Source organism: Hyperolius riggenbachi, chromosome 3 (assembly GCF_040937935.1).
Source record: "Hyperolius riggenbachi isolate aHypRig1 chromosome 3, aHypRig1.pri, whole genome shotgun sequence".
NCBI lineage: Eukaryota > Metazoa > Chordata > Amphibia > Anura > Hyperoliidae > Hyperolius > Hyperolius riggenbachi.
Window position 1 is genome coordinate 130,695,082 of NC_090648.1, and position 21,120 is coordinate 130,716,201.

At 47.0% G+C, this 21,120-nt stretch overlaps 1 long non-coding RNA gene across 1 annotated transcript in view; it reads left to right on the forward strand.

Annotated features, from left to right (window-relative positions):
• LOC137561151 (uncharacterized) overlaps positions 1 to 21,120 on the forward strand; it is a 132,637-nt gene that overhangs the window by 79,082 nt on the left and 32,435 nt on the right. Inside the window, exon 4 of the long non-coding RNA XR_011029886.1 lies at positions 9,709 to 9,868. This is a non-coding gene — a long non-coding RNA (uncharacterized lncRNA). The remainder of the gene's footprint in view (positions 1 to 9,708; positions 9,869 to 21,120) is intronic.

Consider the following 21,120-nt stretch of genomic DNA (forward strand, 5'->3'; position numbering starts at 1 on the left):
AGGAGTAAGCAAACAGCAGGTGAAAATTATTTTTTATGTATTATATAAAACATTGATCTAGGAAATACATATAATATGATACCTGAACTTGGGCTTTCAAAATACAATTATTCAAAATGCCCCAATCCTCCGGAATGCTAAATTGTGGTGTTTTGAAAGACTGTACTACCTGTAAAAACCTGTAAAGTGGTTTTCCGACTTTAAAGTCGGAAAATTCCAGAAGTGAACTGGAGGCGGGGACGGAAGCATCGGTGAGTGGCTGCGCGGGCACAGGGTGTCTGCGGGGGACCATTAGAAGCCCCGGGTAAGTTTAACTCTTTTTTTCCTCTCCCCCCACAGTAGTCCTTTAAGTCCTATGGGAGAAAAGTGTTTTACAAACGTTATTTGTTGTTCTACTTTGTAAGTATGACAGTTTTAACTTTTACAATGCGACAGTAGACCATGCTCCTCTGCTGACAGTACCAGCGTCAGCCCTAAACCGACACGACATGAGGCTCTTTTCATTAAAGTGTTCGACTAAGTCCAACACTTTGACCCCCCCCGGCACCACGCTGCGCTATGCAATATAAATATTATGTGGGCACATTTGGTCTTTCCCTGCCTGCACCGTCAGTAGATCTATTCGGACACAGCATCAGTGACAGACCAGATCTGACAGTTTGATCTCCGCTGGCACCAGACTACACTGTGTAGTAGCACCTTATGCCGGTGTATGCATTGTGGAGAGAAGCTAGGGCACACAAGCCGGTTTTAGCTCTGCCTCCCCCACTGATAGATGGGTCGCCTCCTCACCCCTAGGCACAGATCACTCATGATCAACTGGCTGCTTATCTGGCTTATGCTCAGAAACAGCCCTGAACCCTGTGCACGTGACTGGATGATAAATAAGGCAAATAAAATGTCAATTTACTTTTTCTGTGATTCACCCTCTGCATCTGAACATAAAGATCATCTGGGATTTCCAGGAGTATTGTGTCATTCAGGATAATTCAGCAGCATGTTAGAGAGCGAGTTAAGATGTATTCAGCATCATTGCATACAGATGTCATATTATAGATATACTTAGTTAGATTATTTCCCAACTGTAAATAAATTAGTAGGAATGTAAAATTATAAACAGATGTAGAAGCCTAACAGCTCTTCTCCCCTAGGCATCAGCGTGTGTTATAATAAACATTTCTCTGTATGGATCTTTCCTAGCATGTATCTCTTTATATGGTTTTATTCTTTTTTATTAAAGTGTAATTCTACTCCTGGTTTTAAAAAGTTGCAATAGTGTACAGTGTACAGTATATCAGTGCTACACGGGACAATTTTTAATTCCATATGATGAAGAATTAGCATTGGGCGAACCGGATGCATGGACTGCTTGTGTTACTTGAGCTGCTGTCAGTCACCTTTCCTCTGCTTCTTCATCCTGAAGCCATGCAGATGTTACCGGCCGCCACCAGTGGTGTAACTACAATTCATGGGGTCGCCCAGCTAACTTTGATGAAGCCCCTCCAAGGTTCACACCCCTTACCTTTCCTCCCCTTGGTGCACTTCACGGCCGTGGGGCCCATCTCACAAGGTTCATAAAACAAGTGTGGTCATCATGATCTTCACACCCATTACAAGTGTAGCCACAAAAACACCTGATCTGAAGTATAGGCACCTGTATTGGAGGAAGGGTAGGTTAGTAGTTAGGGCTTCCCCACAGCTATGGGCCCCACTACAATTGCAGGGGCTGCTCCCCTCTAGTTATGCCCCTGCAACAAAGAGAGCTGTATGGATGGACTGGTTAGGCAATACTATCAAACTCGCCCAGCCATCTCTCTGTGCACCTTCCACCATGATGTTACCACGCAGGGCCGTTTCTTGCCCCGTTCAGCCGGTTCTGCTGAACGGGGCGCCGATGAGTGACAGATTGGGGGGCGCCAGGCCGTCCCTGTGGCCGCCGCCACTGCTCCCCCTCCCTCCCTCCTGGCGCCTCACTCAGACCTCGATCAGGCGGCGACCAATCGTGCGGGCGCTAGGACCCAGCGCCCGCACTATGCGGAAGTGACATCACTTCCGCATATAGAGCGGTTGCGTCCGGCGCCCGCCGGTACTGGTCGGGTCGCCGCTGATCCTGAGGTCTGCAAGGTAAGGGGGGAGCGGGAGCGGCGGCTGGGGGCTCCCTGTCACTTACTGCTCAAACGGGCTCCCTGTCACTCACTTCCTAAAGGTACTCCCTGTCACTCACTTCCTAAAGGGGCTCCCTGTCACTCACTTCCTAAAGGTACTCCCTGTCACTCACTTCCTAAAGGGGCTCCCTGTCACTCACTTCCTAAAGGGGCTCCCTGTCACTCACTTCCTAAAGGGGCTCCCTGTCACTCACTTCCTAAAGGGGCTCCCTGTCACTCACTTCCTAAAGGTACTCCCTGTCACTCACTTCCTAAAGGTACTCCCTGTCACTCACTTCCTAAAGGGGCTCCCTGTCACTCACTTCCTAAAGGGGCTCCCTGTCACTCACTTCCTAAAGGTACTCCCTGTCACTCACTTCCTAAAGGGGCTCCCTGTCACTCACTTCCTAAAGGGGCTCCCTGTCACTCACTTCCTAAAGGGGCTCCCTGTCACTCACTTCCTAAAGGTACTCCCTGTCACTCACTTCCTAAAGGGGCTCCCTGTCACTCACTGCCTAAAGGGGCTCCCTGTCACTCACTGCCTAAAGGGGCTCCCTGTCACTCACTGCCTAAAGGGGCTCCCTGTCACTCACTGCCTAAAGGGGCTCCCTGTCACTCACTGCCTAAAGGGGCTCCCTGTCACTCACTGCCTAAAGGGGCTCCCTGTCACTCACTGCCTAATGGGGGTCCAGGCTGGCTACATGTACTGGGGAAACTGGCTGTTTGTCATTATGTGCATTTACTGGTGAAAAGCTGTCTCTTATTATGTGCATTTACTGGTGAAAAGCAGTCTCTTATTATGTGCATTTACTGGTAAAAAGCAGTCTCTTATTATGTGCATTTACTGGTAAAAAGCAGTCTCTTATTATGTGCATTTACTGGTGAAAAGCTGTCTCTTATGTGCATTTACTGGTGAAAAGCGGTCTCTTATGTGCATTTACTGGTGAAAAGCGGTCTCTTATGTGCATTTACTGGTGAAAAGCGGTCTCTTATGTGCATTTACTGGTGAAAAGCGGTCTCTTATTATGTGCATTTACTGGTGAAACGCTGTCTCTTATGTGCATTTAGTGGGGAAATTTTGTCAGTAAAAATAATCTTTTGTCAGTAAATTTTTAGGTATTTGTCAGTAAAAAATAACGTGAAAGGTTGGCAACACTGGCAGGCTGCGCGGCGCAACGGGAAAGATACAGGCAGCCCACCTCACGCTTGGGCTTGGCGGGGGGAGGAGCCGACGACAGCGAGCGAGAGTACGGTGGCCGCAGGCAGCCATAAATACGCAGTGTGTGACTGCGTCGCACTCGCAGAGCCTCTCAACCTGAGTCAGTCCAGAGACTAGCAGACTGCCAGGCAGTCAAAGCCAGCCAGGAGCAAGCCCATGGAAGAGGGGTAGGAATGGGGTACCACATGCATGCGTAAAGAGGTGGAAGGTGTGGGTGTGATTAGGCAGGACATGGGTGTGGTTATGTGGTTGGGCGCGGTTAATTTAACCACTCCCATAGGCGCCAGAGAAAATCTTGCTGCCAGGTGCCAGGCACCCCAGGCTCACCCCTGTGTGCAGCAGCAGTGTGCGGCGGAGCCCAGCCCCAGAAGGTGGAGTCTTTTTGGCCAGTTGGACTCGGGCTCCTCGCTGCCACTGCTGCTAGTGGGTGCCTTGGCCCTTGCTGCCGCTGCCCGCTAGCACCTCCATGGTCCCCTGCCCGGACCCCCACCGTTCCTGGCCCGGCGCCTTCTTCCAGTTCCACCTGCCATGAGATGGACCTCATGGTAAGTAGGCAGTAAGGCAGACAGTCTATGTACAGCACTGCCTCTCTCTTTCTGATGTGGCTGCTGGGGGAGGGGGGCGCTCTTTTTGCCCTGGGCTGGTGGTCAGAACCCACCATGGTGATGGTCTAACAGTGTGACTCCCTGGCTGGGGGTAGGGGGGCACTCTTTTTGCCCTGGGCTGGTGGTCAGAGTCTGACCACCAACCAGCCCAGGGCAAAAAGAGTACCCCCCTTCCCCAGCCAGGGAGTCACAGTCAGACCATGGTGGGCTCTGACCACCAGCCCAGGGCAAAAAGAGCACCCCCCCTACCACCCACAGCCAGGGAGTCAAAGTCAGACCATGGTGGTCTGACGGTCAAACCACCATGGTCTGACTGTGACTCCCTGGCTAGGGGGGGAGAGGGTCACACTTTTTTTCCCTGGACAGGTGGTCAGACCACCATACTGTGACTCCCTGGCTAGGGGGCGGAGGGGGTCACTCTTTTTTTCCCTGGGCAGGTGGTCAGACGCAGAGTAAAAAAATTAAAAATAAAATAAAAATGGTGAGTTGGTTTCAAGAAGCCTTTTGACATGATTTCACTTAGCAGCTTTGATTGGGGGGGGGGGGGGGGGGCAATTTTTTGACTCTCGAACTGGGTGAAATTTAGCCTAGAAACTGCCCTGTTACCACGCCTCAACAGCTACAGGATGGTGAGCCAGGGGAAGGGGGGGGAGAATTGTGGCAGGGATTACAGTAAGAAATGGGAAAAATACCGTTCAGTGTACAGCCAGCTTTAAGGAGTACTTCCAGAGAAAAATAGAGAGCCTGCAATGCAAAGCTCTCTATTACTGCTGCATGGATTGGCGAAGGTAAGAGTTAATCATCAATCACCCGAGCTTTATTAATAACAGAAACAACTTACTTTTTATTATTACTTTTTCCCTGCTTTTTCAAATGTTAGAAGCTGAAAGGTTATTTAGTAGGTAAGATGAAGGAAGGTTGGGATTACAGAGGTAGATTTGGGTGTCCTTCAGGTATAGGTGATCCTAAAATCCAAGTGAAGTAATACTTGGTCCTAGACCATGGATGTGGATGGAAAAGAGAGGTGGACCAAGGGCTGTGCTTTGGGATTCCTACATTTAGAGTAGGCAAGGAGGTGGTGTAGGAGAGTGGAAGGAAATGGTCCATCAGGAAGACAGAAGGAGGGCCAAGGGATGACCAGACCCTAAATACATAGAAATGCTGGAATGTGAGTTACTGACTTACTGATCAGCTGAGTTAAATGCTAAAGATAAAAAAGAGCTGTATATACTGTGGTGCCCTTTGGATTTTAGTCACTTCAGCGAGAGCAGTTTTAATGGTGTACACAGGATAGTAACAGTAAACCTAACAGAGGTTGTGCTACCATTCGCTTTCTACCATAAATCAGTAGGTGATCAAACTAAACCACTAAACACTTTTACTTATTAAAATCATAGTGTAAGGGTTATACAAGTTATAAAACATATTCAATATTAAAAATAAAAAAACTCAAAAAGTTAAACAGTCTGTAAATAAAAGTCCACTTCTAAATCCACTTTAAAAAGTATTTGGGAGATACAAATATAAAGTCTGTGAACTCATATCTACTTCATTGATGTATGGCAAATTTAGTAACCAAGACAAACTGCCATCTGTAAACTACATCTTTAAGTGAACCAGATTTATTATCACTTCTAAATTAATGGGAATTCCCTACTTGCTTACCCCCTTACATGCAAACACTCACCATACTTCCTGGAGCGTGCCGTGCATAGGTTAGATAGGTAGGTGCCCCCAGTATAGGTTATTTAGGTAGGTGTCTCCAATATAGGTAGCCAGTATAGTTGCCACCTGTATAGGCTAGCTAGGTAGGTAGGTGCCCCCAATACAGGTTAGAAAAGTGCCCCTAATATAGGTTATATAGGTATCTGCCCCCCCCCCCCCAGTATAGGTTATATAGGTAGCTGCCCCCCAGTATAGGTTAGATAGGTAGGTGCCCCTCAGTATAGGTTAGATAGGTAGGTGCCCCCCAGTATAGGTTAGATTAGGTAGCTCCCCCCCAGTATAGGCTAGATTAGACAGGTGCCCCCCAGTATAGGTTAGATAGGTAGCTGCCCCCCAGTATAGGTTAGATTAGGTAGCTGCCCCCCAGTATAGGTTAGATTAGGTAGGTAGCTGCCTCCCAGTGTAGGTTAGATAGGTAGCTGCCCCCCAGTGTAGGTTAGATAGGTAGGTGCCCCCCAGTATAGGTTAGATTAGGTAGCTCCCCCCCAGTATAGGCTAGATTAGACAGGTGCCCCCCAGTATAGGTTAGATAGGTAGCTGCCCCCCAGTATAGGTTAGATTAGGTAGCTGCCCCCCAGTATAGGTTAGATTAGGTAGGTAGCTGCCCCCCAGTGTAGGTTAGATAGGTAGCTGCCCCCCAGTGTAGGTTAGATAGGTAGGTGCCCCCCAGTATAGGTTAGATTAGGTAGCTCCCCCCCAGTATAGACTAGATTAGACAGGTGCCCCCCATTATAGGTTAGATTAGGTAGGTAGCTGCCCCACAGTGTAGGTTAGATAGGTAGCTGCCCCCCAGTGTAGGTTAGATAGGTAGCTGCCCCCCAGTGTAGGTTAGATTAGGTAGGTGCCCCCCAGTATAGGTTAGATAGGTAGCTGCCCCACAGTGTATGTTAGATAGGTAGCTGCCCCCCAGTGTAGGTTAATTAGGTAGGTGCCCCCCAGTATAGGTTAGATAGGTAGCTGCCCCACAGTGTTGTTTAGATAGGTAGATGCCCCCCAGTGTAGGTTAGATTAGGTAGCTGCCCCCCAGTGTAGGTTAGATAGGTAGCTGCCCCCCAGTGTAGGTTAGATTAGGTAGGTGCCCCCCAGTATAGGTTAGATAGGTAGCTGCCCCACAGTGTTGGTTAGATAGGTAGCTGCCCCCCAGTGTAGGTTAATTAGGTAGGTGCCCGCCAGTATAGGTTAGATAGGTAGCTGCCCCACAGTGTTGGTTAGATAGGTAGATGCCCCCCAGTGTAGGTTAGATTAGGTAGCTGCCCCCCAGTGTAGGTTAGATAGGTAGCTGCCCCCCAGTGTAGGTTAGATTAGGTAGGTGCCCCCCAGTATAGGTTAGATAGGTAGCTGCCCCACAGTGTTGGTTAGATAGGTAGCTGCCCCCCAGTGTAGGTTAGATTAGGTAGCTGCCCCCCAGTGTAGGTTAGATAGGTAGCTGCCCCCCAGTGTAGGTTAGATTAGGTAGGTGCCCCCCAGTATAGGTTAGATAGGTAGCTGCCCCACAGTGTTGGTTAGATAGGTAGCTGCCCCCCAGTGTAGGTTAGATTAGGTAGGTGCCCCCCAAAGTAGGTTAGATTAGGTAGCTGCCCCCAGTATAGGTTAGATAGGTAGCTGCCCCCCAGTGTAGGTTAGATTAGGTAGGTGCCCCCCCCAGTATAGGTTAGATTAGGTAGCTGCCCCCCAGCGTAGGTTAGATAGGTAGCTGTCCCCCATAATGGAGGGGGGAGCCGGAGCCGCGGGGAGGGCAGCCCTCCCTCTCCCTCCCTCTCCTGGGCCGCCCCCTCCGTGCTCCCCCTCAGACGCATACTCAGGCAGGAAGCGCCGCTGTTTACAACTCACCTCCCTGGCTCCAAGCGCTGCTCTCCCGCCGCTGGTCTTTTCCTCTCTGCCTACACGCTGATACACACGCTGCTTCCGGCAGCGTGTGTATCAGCGTGTAAACAGAGAGGAGACCTGCGGCGAAAGAGCAGCGCTTGGAGCCAGGGAGGTGAGTTGTAAACAGCGGCGCTTCCTGCCTGAGTATGCGTCTGAGGGGGGAGCACGGAGGGCAGCCCAGGAGAGGGAGGGAGAGGTCGGGCTGCCCTCCCCGCGGCTTCGGCTCCCCCCTCCATTACAGCGCCCCCCTCCCAACAGCGCCCAGGGCGGCGGCACGCCCTGCACGGCTCAAGAAACGGGCATGGCAAACATTTTTCTAGTTTTCAAAGTTCGCCTCCCCATTAAAGTCTATTGGGGTTCCAAACGCGATTCCGAGCGCTTACCAGTGTTTTGTGGACTGATGAAACAAAATTAGAACTGTTTGGGCCCATGGATCAACGCTATGTTTGGAGGAGGAGGAACAAGACCTATGAAGAAAAGAACACCTTGCCTACTGTGAAGCATGGCGGGGGGTCAATCATGCTTTGGGGCTGTTTTGCTTCTGCAGGTACAGGGAAGCTTCAGCGTGTGCAAGGTACCATGAATTCTCTTCAGTACCAGGAGATATTGGAAGAAAATGTGATGCAGTCCGTCACAAACCTGAGGCTTGGGAGACGTTGGACCTTTCAACAGGACAATGATCTCAAGCATACCTCCAAGTCCACTAGAGCATGGTTGCAGATTAAAGGCTGGAACATTTTGGAGTGGCCATCGCAGTCACCAGACTTAAATCTGATTGAGAACCTTTGGTGGGTCTTAAAGAAAGCAGTTGCAGCGCGCAAGCCTAAGAATGTGACTGAACTGGAGGCTTTTGCCAATGAAGAATGGGCTAAAAGACCCGTAGATCGCTGCAAGACAATTGTGTCAAGCTATGCTTAATGTTTAAAAGCTGTTACAACTGGAAAAAGATGTTGTACTAAGTACTGAGAATGAATGTCACTTGGGGGTTGAATAAAACTGATAATGATGTGAGCACAGAAAAGACATTTGGGGTTATTTCATTTTACATTTTATGTTATATTTGTCTGACCTACAAGTGCCTCTGTGATTTAATTGTAAACAAGATGACTGAAATGATCAAAATCAATGTCAAACAGGCCAAAATACTCAATTTTGAACACAACTGTACTGTAAATAGGAAGTGTCATTAAGGCAGAGTTACCTGGTTTCTGTGCTAGCTGGCCTGGCCTGCTGCCAGGTTATTGGCCAGTTCCTCCATAGCATTCCCTGACCATCTAGTGGACCCCCTCCCATGTTCCCATGGCCCTGCCATTGAGGCACCACAACTCCCAGCATGCACCACAGAAGAACCAAAGCTCACTGCATGCACCCATAAAGGCATCACAGCACCCAGCATGGCACTACAGCACCCAGTATGCCCACATAGAGGAACCACAGCACCCAGCATACCCCCCGATTGATGCACCACAGCTTCCAGCATGTCTGCAATTGAGGCACCACAGCTGACTCTGCCTGGGGGACATCCAGGGCACTCTAGAATAGATCCGGGGCACGTGCCACTGATCTTTGTGGCTAACAACGCCCCTAGTTTTAGGGTTAGGCATCATAGGGGGAAGGGTTCTGTGCAAGAGTATGGTTAGGTTTAGTTGATGTAAAATATCAGTAATATTTACCAATGTTTTACTATCGTTATTACCACTGTAATTATTTTTTTCATTATATTTATTATTTATTTTATTTATTTGTTGTATTTATAAAGCGCCAACATATTACGCAGCACTGATTATAATTGTTAAAGGCAATGTTTTACAATTTTGGCTTCACCTGTGCCTTTTTTAATCCCCTTGTTTTAAAATATTTATTAATTTAGCAGAGATAAAGATGAAAAGAAACACTTAGACGTAAAGAAAACGTCAGGCAATCTATGCTACCCACAGACCCGGGGCTTCCTCCAGCCCCTTGCAGCCGACAAGACCCTCGTTGCAGCTCAGCTCCCAGTACATACATACACACACAGCCATATTATTTTACTACAGGAGAGCACATGCTATATGGAGGAACAACAATGACATGCTGAACATAAGATATAGTATTCACTGTACCTTTGGCAAAACATTCAGAATGTCACTGATTGATACTGTTATTACAGGATCTTGGACTCAGTATGAGACAACAAGCTCTCAATGAGGCAGCGACAGTCAGACATCAATCTTACCTGCTCCACTGTGTCCGTAATCAGACACCATAAGGTCACTAGCCTGTGTGTGATAAGAATCTAAGAATCTCTTCTGAGGGGCTGCTGAATAAGGGTCAGTCTACAACTTTTTTTCAACCTGTGACTCTGTTGTTTGTAACGTTGTACATTAGGTCATCAAAACTTTGCTGCAATGTGAGATGTTTTTTACGAACCCTAAGGAGCAGGGACAGTATACAAATTCCAAAGTGTGTATGGTTCCTTATCTGTGTGGTGGACACATGCAGCCAATATAACAATGGTACCGGAGCATAATACATTTTCTCTCCATGCCCTTAGTTGGCAGTCTCTCAAACTTTCCCCCCCACGGGGCCCCTGTGGCTTCTGGACCCCCCTGCGGAGGCATCCCTTGCAGGGTCTATTGTTACTCCCCTGCTGTAAAGTGACCCAGCGATATGACAATCTCAATGAACCATCCATACTTTGCTATATACTTTGCATCTTGTTTTTTTTCTATTGTGATGCAAACATAATGTATTCCTTCAGTTTTCCTACTTGACAGAATGCAGAATATTAAGAGATGAGTTCAAATCTGGGCTAACACCAATTCTGGAGAAGGTGTATATATGCATAAAGAATGCAGTGCGCTAATAATTGGCCACTGGGGATTTTCACATTCAGAATTATTTCCTGGAAGAAGAGTGAAACATCATTCACACTTTTTTCCAACCCATTGATAGGACAACGCCAGCATCATTAATCCAACAAATTTAGAACAGCCATGAGTGGCTTTTGATCTTGTCGTTATAAGGTGACGTTTTCACCAGACACGAGGCTCCATTTATCACTCTGTCTGTCTCATTTGCTAGATAATAACCAAGATGCCTCTTAAGTAGAAGCTGCAAAGGGGTCAAAGATGTGTCTCCATGATCCTGAGAGATGGACAGATACATTAACCCTCCAATTCTTTGTATTTAAGATAGCAATCACTGTGGTTAGCAATGGGCGAACTTACTCCATTTTAAAACCCTGCGGAGGGGAAGTTTATTAGGTTCAATTTCCTCTCTGAGGTGAGATCTTGGATAGATAATTACATGTCTCCTGCTTGTCAGCTTCCTTGAGCTTCTTTGACAGAACTGGTGCCAATTATATTGGCAGTATCCGCATGTGAGGTCCTCCGCGCTCCTCTAGGCCGCAACCAACAGACATCACCTGCTGAAATTCTCATTAAAGGCCAGGTGGAACTGACAAGATGGATGTACAATAGCTTCAGCCACACTCTTAGGTCCAGCTAAAGATATAGTGTATCAACCAAAAATAAAAATCCCATGTTTCAGATTTTTGTAGTTGTTTAAAATCATTTTTTTACTTTATGTAATCTGAAATCTACTCTGCATGGGACATGAGAGCTGTTTAGACACTATGGGGACTTTCTTTTTGTTCTGTGTTGTTACCTGCTTCACATGTGAGAGGCGCTAATACCACTTTACAAAATACTGAGGGGAAACAACCAATAAAAACAAATAGTGGAGTAGCCTGTAATAGTTTAGTGCAAATGCAAGTAATCTGCAGGACTTCTTCTCTGTCACTCTAAAAATATGTCTCAGAGCACAGTTGGCAAAAATAAATGCCAGGGTGGGACTTATTGTCCTATCACATCACTTATTGGCGAATCAACTTGAGACTTCAATTGCCCAACAGGAAGCAGGACATGATTCCTGGCTGAGCCTGTAAAGACACCTTACTAGCAGGCAATGGCAGTCTGTCAAGATGTATAGGTGGCGGAGCATGGAATAGAACAGTAGTTTTTGAGCCAGATGGCAGATCTCTCACCAATGTATCGAGCCCACCATACACTCACTAGATTCTCACCAAAGGTGGTCTTTACCTTTACCAAAGTAAAGAGAGGGAAACCGAGAGCCCGATATGGTGTAGTATGTTAATGTACTGGTATCTGGTGATGAAGAAGGTGATTATACTCACAAAGGTAGGTCGCCACCAAGGCAACCACTGGGCGAGCAGGCGGGGAGAATTATAACCTGACCCCGCTCAGGTCTAAGAAGTCGCTCTCTGTAGATAGGAAAAAGTGGGGATACACCCCTCCACCAAGGGTGGATTCAATTATTTTGTAGCAGGATAACAGAGGCGCCAGGTAGAGTAAAATTAATTAAAATCATTAAAAAGGGGGAAGTGGGTGGACTCACCTCCCTTCAAGAAGAAATGGCCGGACAACGGGCAAGTTACTTGCAGTTTAAAGTAACATTTATTAATAACTCCAATAGTGCAACGCGTTTCACGGGTACCAGTCCCGCTTCTTCAGGCAAACGATTTTTGGAGGGTACACTGTCTGGTCAAGAGCTGGGTATAGCGCCTCTGTAGGCCCTTATCCCCAAGTTTAATCTGGTGTGTTTATTTAAGGTCTCTTCAGAGGAGCAAATCTTCATTTGATTGTGTCTGAAAGCCACTTTGGCCTGGCTTCACGCTTTTGCTCACTTGCGGGCCGGCCCTAGACTTTTTGCCGCCTGAGGCAAATTTTGAAAGAATTATTGCTGCTGCCCCCCCATCCCCCGTGTGGGGGGGGGGGCGCCGCCGAGCTGGAGGGGTAGCGGGCAGGACGGGGGTATTGGGCCTAGCGGCGGGGAGGGGGGTCGGACCCCCCCCTCCCTCGCCTGGGTCCCCCGATCTGCGCTCCCCTCCAGCCTTAAATAGATCAGAAGCAGCCGCTACTCGTAAGAGGCACGGGTGGGGAGGACTCACCTCTTCCTCGTTCCAGGCCAGCGTGCGCTCCACTGACGTAACTTCCTTCAACGCCGCCCACTGTATTGTAAGTGGACGGCGTTGCAGGAAATGACGTCAGTGGAGCGCACGCCGGGACGAGGAAGAGGTGAGTCCTCCCCGCCCGTGCCTCTTACGAGTAGCGGCTGCTTCTGGCTGGAGGGGAGCGCAGATCGGGGGACCCAGGCGAGGGAGGGGGGGGTCCGACCCCCCCCTCCCCGCCGCTAGGCCCAATACCCCCGTCCTGCCCGTTACCCCTCCAGCTCGGTGGCCGGCTCCCCGCACCTACCGACGGGCGGATGCCGCCCCTAGAAATGTGCCGCCTGAGGCAAAAGTTTCACCCTGCCTTATGAGTGGGCCGGCCCTGCTTGCGCCTATGCTGTTTAGAGCCCATTTTTTGGTATGTTACCTTTATTTAAAGATAAAGAACCCCAATTTACAATAATTCACCTTTGGGTGCTCGAAGGGTTTGCTTGAAGTTCGCTGCCAAGGATAGAGTGGGAACAATTGTGGGAATAATTACAGGGAGGGTGCTATGTGGTGGCATTAGGTACTGTATCTGATGTACAGTTGCCCACTGAAAGTGCCCCCATAAAGCCTGCTATATCATCGAATATGGCAGTGTATCTGCTATCGTCTAATTATTGTATTGAATTTCTGTAGTGATCATGCAATGGAAAACTTGCATCTGGTAAAAATGAACTTTATAAAAGGGCCCATAGGAGACCATGGGCATGTCCTACTCTCTATTTATTCAATGCTGCCTATTCTGGAATATGGTTCATCAGCAGATCTAATGTGAACCAACCATTCATATGAAAATACTGTATTTTCTAAAAACTAATATCCTTCATCTTTAACCACTTTATTGTTTTTGTTTTTTTGTTAATCCATGTCTGTGTTACACGTTTCTGTGTAAGGGTTAATACTGGTATTTGTCTAATTCTTCTACAGGACTCCTGTCATTAATTTGTCATGTGACTGTAACGTCAATAACCTTTAACCTATCAGGGACCCCGTGTAGTAAAATCCACGCCGTGCTTGTGGCTTGACAAGGCGTAGATTTAGCTATACTCACTGGCTCTCCCACTCATGACATGATTGTGCGTGCCCACAGCTGCTAAATTCAGCAGCCTATTGACAGCCGAGTTCTGTGCACCATTCACAAGCCAATTCCGTTGGCTCATGAACCTGTGACCAATCTGAGCCAATCATAATGATCACAGAAAAAAATAAAAAAAATCTCTGGTCCTTACAGTGAAACTCAAGTGAAAACAAAGTGATGAGATACACAATTGCATCCATCCTCCTACTCCTAAAATGACTTTTAGATATCCCATGGTTTTATGTTATACTTAAAGAGACACTGAAGCGAGAAAAAAAAATTATGATATAATGAATTGGTTGTGTAGTACAGCTAAGAAATAAAGCATTAGGAGCAGAAACATAAGTCTAATATTTGTTTCCAGTACAGGAAGAGTTAGGGCCCTTTTCCACTAGCAGTCGCTAGCGTTCACGCTGAACGCTAGCGATTGCTGAATCGCAATTCTGGCGATTTCCCAACGTTTGCGGCCGCGATTTTGCTATGCTATGCACTGCATAGCAAAACTGCGGCAAATATCGCTCCGCCGCGCGTTCACGTTCCCGTCAAAAGCGAATAGCGGTAGTGGAAATGACCTACCGCGATTCCTATGTTAAAAAGCAAACCGTAGCGATTTTAAAATTGCTAGCGGTTTGCGACTTTACGATTCGGCCAGAGCAAACGTGCTAGTGGAAAAGGGCCCTTAAGAAACTCCAGTTGTTATCTATGCAAATAGCCATTGAGCTCTGAGACTTTGAAAGTCGGGGAGAGCTCTAACTTCTGATTAGGTTATCTCTGCTGTATTGTGTTTTTCTTTTGCAGAAAACAGTTCAGGACAGGTCAAAAGTTCACTGCCTGGTCTGCAAAAACGTTTAGAATGCTGAGTAATGTGTAAACTGCAAGTATTTGAGAATGATGCAATGTTATAAAAAAAAGCTGTATAACTGAAAATAAAAATATGAGAATTTTTTTTTGCTACCAATGTTCTAGTAATTACCCCTACTACACAACCAATTCATGATATCATAATTTTTTTTCGCTCCAGTGTCTATTTAAAAACTTAAAAAGTAGATTTATTGTTTTGACTCAGGTGAATGAAACTCTGTTTAAGACTGCTCAAATATATGAACTATTTACCTTTTTTATCTACCCTCTCCTGAAGATAGCTGAGCTTCCTAGAGCAAAGTATTTTATGGCTGTAATTCCTCATTAGTGGTCCGACTGGGTCCCGACTGCAGAAAAACTGTCAGTTGCATAGCTTAACCATTTCAGCACGTGGGTATTTTTCACCTTATGTACGAGAGGAATTTCACATTTCAGCGCTCCTCCCATTCATTCCCCAATAACTTTATCACTACTTATCACAATGAAATGATCTATACCTTGTTTTTTCCACCATCCAATTACACTTTCTTTGAGTTGTACTAAGAATTATGTTATTCTAAATGCAATTTAATGGGAATAATAAGAAAAAATGGAAGAAAAAATAATTATTTCCCAGTTTTTGCTTTTTATAGTTTTAAAATAAAATAAAGGTGCATTTTTTTAGTTTTACATCCATCACTATACATACATATTAAACATTTTTTAATCCCTAACGTATGTAGGTGTAATTCTGTCCCCTGCCACCAATCCCCTCTGTCTAAGGGACCGTCGTGATTGTTGGCTTCTGTCCACACGATTGCACGCACAGTCCCGCAGACTGCACAGAGGTGAACCCCACATCCCTGTGGCTGTAGCAGCACCTGCTGCGGGCATGAGGCTCACGTCTGGGTGGCAGTTATGGTTAATAGTAACTCTTTCAGGCAGAGAAAGAAGAAAAGTATCACAGCATATTTATTTGTGTGCTAGGTACTTTACATACACATGTCTATCTCATCATGTCACATGTCACTTAAATTTCCCTTTAAACTTCCCTGCGCAGTCCGCTCCGGCCCACGTGGAGATGTTTGACAGCGGCGCTCGCGCAGGCGCAGTACAGAGAGATCTCCAGGTCGCTCTGACATCATCGCCGGGGATCGGGACAGACCTGCGGCAAACGGCTGCGGGCAGAGCTGCGGCGAGGGACGTCCTGGGAGCTTGGAGCTGGAGGAAGCCCCTGGTAAGTACCACTTATTTTACCTGTTTTCCCCTGATGACTCCTTTAAGGGTCCAGAGCTGCGCAGCTCCAAAGGGGTTAATGGAAAACTGGGCTGGGAGAATTATGGATGAATTTTAGGCCATTGTGCACAGTCCTCTATAAATGCTAATTGCTGTCAATGCTGTTCTTTTGGCTTAATTTCTAATCTCTAGTACTTCTATATAAAATATGTCATCAGCCATGCTAGGCTATGCTAAGTCTCATTATCATCTTGTTCCAAGACTTGACACTTATCATACAAACATAAGCGGTCTTTCACACATATACTGAGGATGTTTGCTAAATATTGCCATGATTGATTCCTGCATCCATTAAGGCGGTCTATCCTAATCATTGGAACATCTTATAACCATTACTCCTTAATAGATTTTACAAACACTACATAATGTGCAACTTTAATTATCATTTTGCATTACATTAACATAACATAAATTACACTGGAATTAACTCCCCCCCCCCCTTCCTAAATCCCTAAATATATACTGTCTGTGTAATATGCAATTTCATTACATTAATATATCAAAAAATGAGCTTTTGTTTGATAACACATTTTTGTTTAGACATGAGGATATATAATTAGCAGATTAAACCGATGGAATAAAATAACCATATTTCAGTATAAAGAAATAATTCTCTGCTGGGTTGAAACCACATTCGGCCCTCTTAATATTTGTTGCAGCACTGGCCTAAAATTCTTTCAATCAGATGATGCAATATTCCTCTACTCTATCCCCTCACCTTAACCCTCCTAAACCCACACCTAACCTGCTGATACTCACCTTCTGTGATAAGCAGTGGTGTGTCCTGGTGCTGCATACAATTGATAGCTGGCAGTGTACTGCTGAGTTCTAATTATACAATTATTGATAGCAACACTTGGCTTTACTGTAGCTAAGCACAGGCTATAAAATAGCTGAGCAAGGATGTTCAGGTATGGAACCCAAAAGAAACCTATGCATCCTTCAGCTGGTATCCAGCGCTCGACTATACAATATTCGAACGCTGGTTTACATATAATAAATAAAACTGGGCGCCGCTATAGCAGCAATGCTATAGTGCGCAGGGCTTGTAAGTGTAATTCAGGGTTCCAGCCATCCCTGGACTCCAAATTACTTCTCCCTGGGGAATAATATTTAAAGTCGCAGGGGATTTAAGTGATCAGTAGGGTGAGCCGCCATTCGGCTCACCCTGGTCCCAGCTCATTGGTGGCGCACTAATACGTACACACACTAAAGGCTCCCATTAAGAAGGATATAGACAATATTGAAGTTATAGTTTAGTATAATGTGTGCCAGAATATGACATAAAATATAGTTTATGATACTAATATTTCACTATTTCTCACTGTAACCTATTTTTACATTTACAAAAATAAGCACCTGTAAAAGTGATAAAATATTTGTATAAAATAAGTGATTTAAATATTTAAATTTGTTTAATTTACCAATTTTGTACTACCTTTTTCATATAGTAAAATATTTGTAATACTGATATTTTACTATAACCTAACCTTTCCCTCAGGGCCGGATTTACCATAAGGCACACTAGGCACGTGCCTACAGGCGCCTGATTGGGCAAAGGCGGCTTTTTAATTGTCCCTTTCAAGTTTAAAAACCTTTTTAGTGCATCCTCCATGACCGCGCCACTCGCCCCGCCCACTTTTTCATGTTCCAGCGGCCGCCTCGTTCTCCGCACATACAGTGATGTGTGCAGAACAGGCTAAGGGCGGCTCAGGGCAGCTTTGCACGCACAGTCCCGCTCCCTGTCTCCGCCCACCACCGTATTCATGCCCGCCCCGCACGCAGCGCTGCAATTTACAAGCCTAGAGCAGCAGCTGCGTGCATACTGCATAGGCAATCTCTGCTGCCCCTGGGCAAGGACTCGGAGAAACCATGTGGGCGGGGCAGGCATCGCTTACCTGTTACTGAAATAAGCCTGTCTGCGCCCAGAAGGAGTCAGGAGAGGGAGAGAGACGAATCCGGCGAAGGTAGGCAAAAAGCTCCGCCCCTCGTCCTGTTCAAATCAGCAGCCACCAGCCAGCATGTGTATTGGAGTGGTCTCACTCCCCTGACTAGTGCCACTGTGCCAGCGTTGTCTGCCCGCTCCCACCCCCCTCCTCTCCCATCCATCCATCACCTGTGATTGTGAAGGAGAAGGGGTCAAGCCGGGGGCACACACAGTTCGGGGGTCGGGAGGGTGCTGACAGCGCTGAGAGTGCAGAGAGCAGTTTTAGCTGCTGCTGCTGCTGCCTTCTCCCCAGATGCATTCCTCCTGCTTCGGCTCTAACCTGACAAAGTGTCACTTGGCTGCGAGGGAACTTGAAAGCTGCTGTGGACGGTACATTAACTTCCTGCAATGAAAGTTAGCTAGCCAGCTGTCTGTATGGGCGAGGGGGTGGGGAGTGAGGGTTTTGTTTTGTGTGTGCGTGGGGATGGGGAGAGTGTGTCTGTGATCTGTGTGTCTGTGCGTGTGGTCTGTGTGTGTGATCTGTGCGTGTGATCTGTGTGTCTGTGCGTGTGATCTGTGTGTCTGTGCGTGTGATCTGTGTGTCTGTGCGTGTGATCTGTGCGTGTGATCTGTGTGTGTGATTGGTGTCGGTGTGTGTGATTTTTGTGTGATCGGTGGGTGCATGTGATCTGTGTGTCTGTGTGTGTGATTGGTGGGTGCGTGTGATCTGTGTGTCTGTGCGTGTGATGTGTGCATGTGATCGATGTGTGCGTGTGATCGGTGTGCGTGTGTGTGATTTGTGTGTGCATGTGATCTGTGCTTCTGTGTGAGTGAGATCTGTGGGTGCATGGTGTAAGTAATAAAAGGGCGCCTGGAAAACCAATAGTAGAATATTGGTACATTTACCAATATTTTACTTTTAAAATGTAAAGAAGAACCGTAAATATTAGTTGAATACCATTCTTTTACTATAGCTCAACCTAACCCTACTCAGAACAGAACCCTCCAGAGGGTTAACCCTAACCGCTCCACCCCCTCCCCACACACACAAACAACCTGCCTGATGCTAACCCTAACCGTCTTCACTCACACAAACAACCTACCAAATACCTAACCATAACAGCCACCAAACCTTCCACCCCCCCCCCCCCCCCCCTTTCATCCAGCTATGTATCGGGCTCCACGGGTGCCTAAATTTCTTAATAATGCCGCCATTTTAATGGGCATTTATGAATTACCTTGAATGGTTTTATTTCATGTTTTGGGGGTGTGGCCTGTGTTGGGGCGGAGCTTAGGGCGCAAGAACTTCTGTGCCTATAGGCTCCTATGTTCTAAATCCGGCCCTGCTTTCCCTACTCCCACACAGAACCTGCCCCTGTTGGTGCCTAACCTAATCACCCCCCCCACCCTGTGTTCTCTAAACCTTAGACCCCCCTGGTGGTGCCTAACCTCAACTTAACCCCCCCTGGTGGTGCCTAACCTTAACATCCCCTCCCCCCCGGAAGTGCACCTCCACTAGCTCATATTGTTTAGTGTCCTGGGGGAATGGATGTAATTGGTGCATGTAAGGCTCCAGGTTAAAACTAGAGCTGATGTGGGTGGGGGAAATCATACCTCACAATTTTTTTGAGGCGAGAGGGACACTTTAAGACACGCACATGCCACACCTCTAACCACACCTCCACCACACCCCTAGCCACACATGCCACACATTCTTTAAACCACACTGGTCCTTTCTATCATCACTACATTTGGAGGTTCTTGACAGGCAGAGGGTTACCTTTAGTGATCGTGCAGGCACTGTAAACCCAATCTCACAGATGGTCATATCATAAGGGTGATGATCATCTCCTTTTAGGGGTAAGGTGGTGGTATTCCCTTGTTTTGAAAATCTCCCACGTGTGCCGTGGTGTCTTCAGGATACGCTTGAAGAATAACCTTATTTAGAGACTCTTTAAGTTCTCTTGATACAGTCCTTTGCACGTGTGACATTGAGCGCTGTATCCATTTTACTTTTGTATGTTTCATTAATAAGTAGAGATGTCGCGAACCTCCGATTTTCGGTTCGCAAACCCTGTTCGCGAACCTCCGCGGAAGGTTCGGTTCGCGAAAAAGTTTGCGAACCGCAATAGACTTCAATGGGTAGGCGAACTTGGAAAACTAGAAACACTTATGCTGGCCACAAAAGTGATGGAAAAGATGTTTCAAGGGGTCTAACACCTGGAGGGGGGCATGGCGGAGTGGGATACACGCCAAAAGTCCCGGGGAAAAATCTGGATTTGATGCAATGCAGCGTTTTAAAGGCAGAAATCACATTGCATGCTAAATTGCAGGCCTAAAGTGCTTTAAAACATCTTGCATGTGTATACATCAATCAGGTAGTGTAATTAGTGTACTGCTTCACACTGACACACCAAACTCACTGTGTAACGCACTGCAAACAGCTGTTTGTGTAGTGACGGCCGTGCTGGACTACTGCGCACCATGGCGAGGATTGCTCTTCCTCACTCAGTGATGTCTGGTTAGATAATGTCTGTCCGCCTTATCGACTTTCGATGGTTCTTTTTCTACCATTGTTAAAGCTTACATCTATTTTTTTTACATTACATTTTTTACTTGCTGTTCAGTACCTGCAACGAGACTCTATTATGGAGGGCAAGTCTGCCATTGTGACCAAGGGTAATGGCGGGGGAACCCTTCCTGGTGTGATTCCGGTCCGGAGTTGGAGCCTAACAAACGGTCGGCTACCACCACACATCCAGGCAAGGAGGGCAGCAGGCATGCCCGCCCCGAGGTAGTGACCTAAAATAACAATACGGGACTCAGGAGGCCCTGTTGTTTTTGGAAAGAGTTGACTTTAAATCCTTTAATGAGAATCAGTTATGGAGGGAAAGTCTGCCATTGTCACCATGGGTAATGGCCGGGGAATCAAGGTTGGATTCCGGCCAGAAGTGGGAGCCTGGTGAGACCCATGCTGTACCTGCCCTGACTGTGCTTTGCAGACCAGGCATCTGTGGTCAGGTGGACCCTTGACCCAGCAGGAGTCAAACCAAGTCGAAAGCATTTGCCAAGAATGTTTTATGGAGGGCAAGTTTGCCATTTTTTTCAATTGTGTGAAACCTTTTGATGGTACTATAGTCTCAGCACCATGGTGACTAGTGACCACTGACCACGGGTAATGGCCGGGGAATCCGGTTTCTATTGCGTTCCGGAGTTGGAGCCTAAAAAACAGCTACCACCACACATTCAGGCAAGACGGGCAGCAGGCATGCCCGCCCCGAGGTAGTGACCAAAAATACCAATACGGGACTTAAGAGGCCCTGCTGTTTTTGGAAAGAGTTGACTTTAAATGCTTTAACGAGAATCAGTTATGGAGGGCAAGTCTGATGGTGCCTTCACTGCAATTCACCAGGTTGGTCTCCGG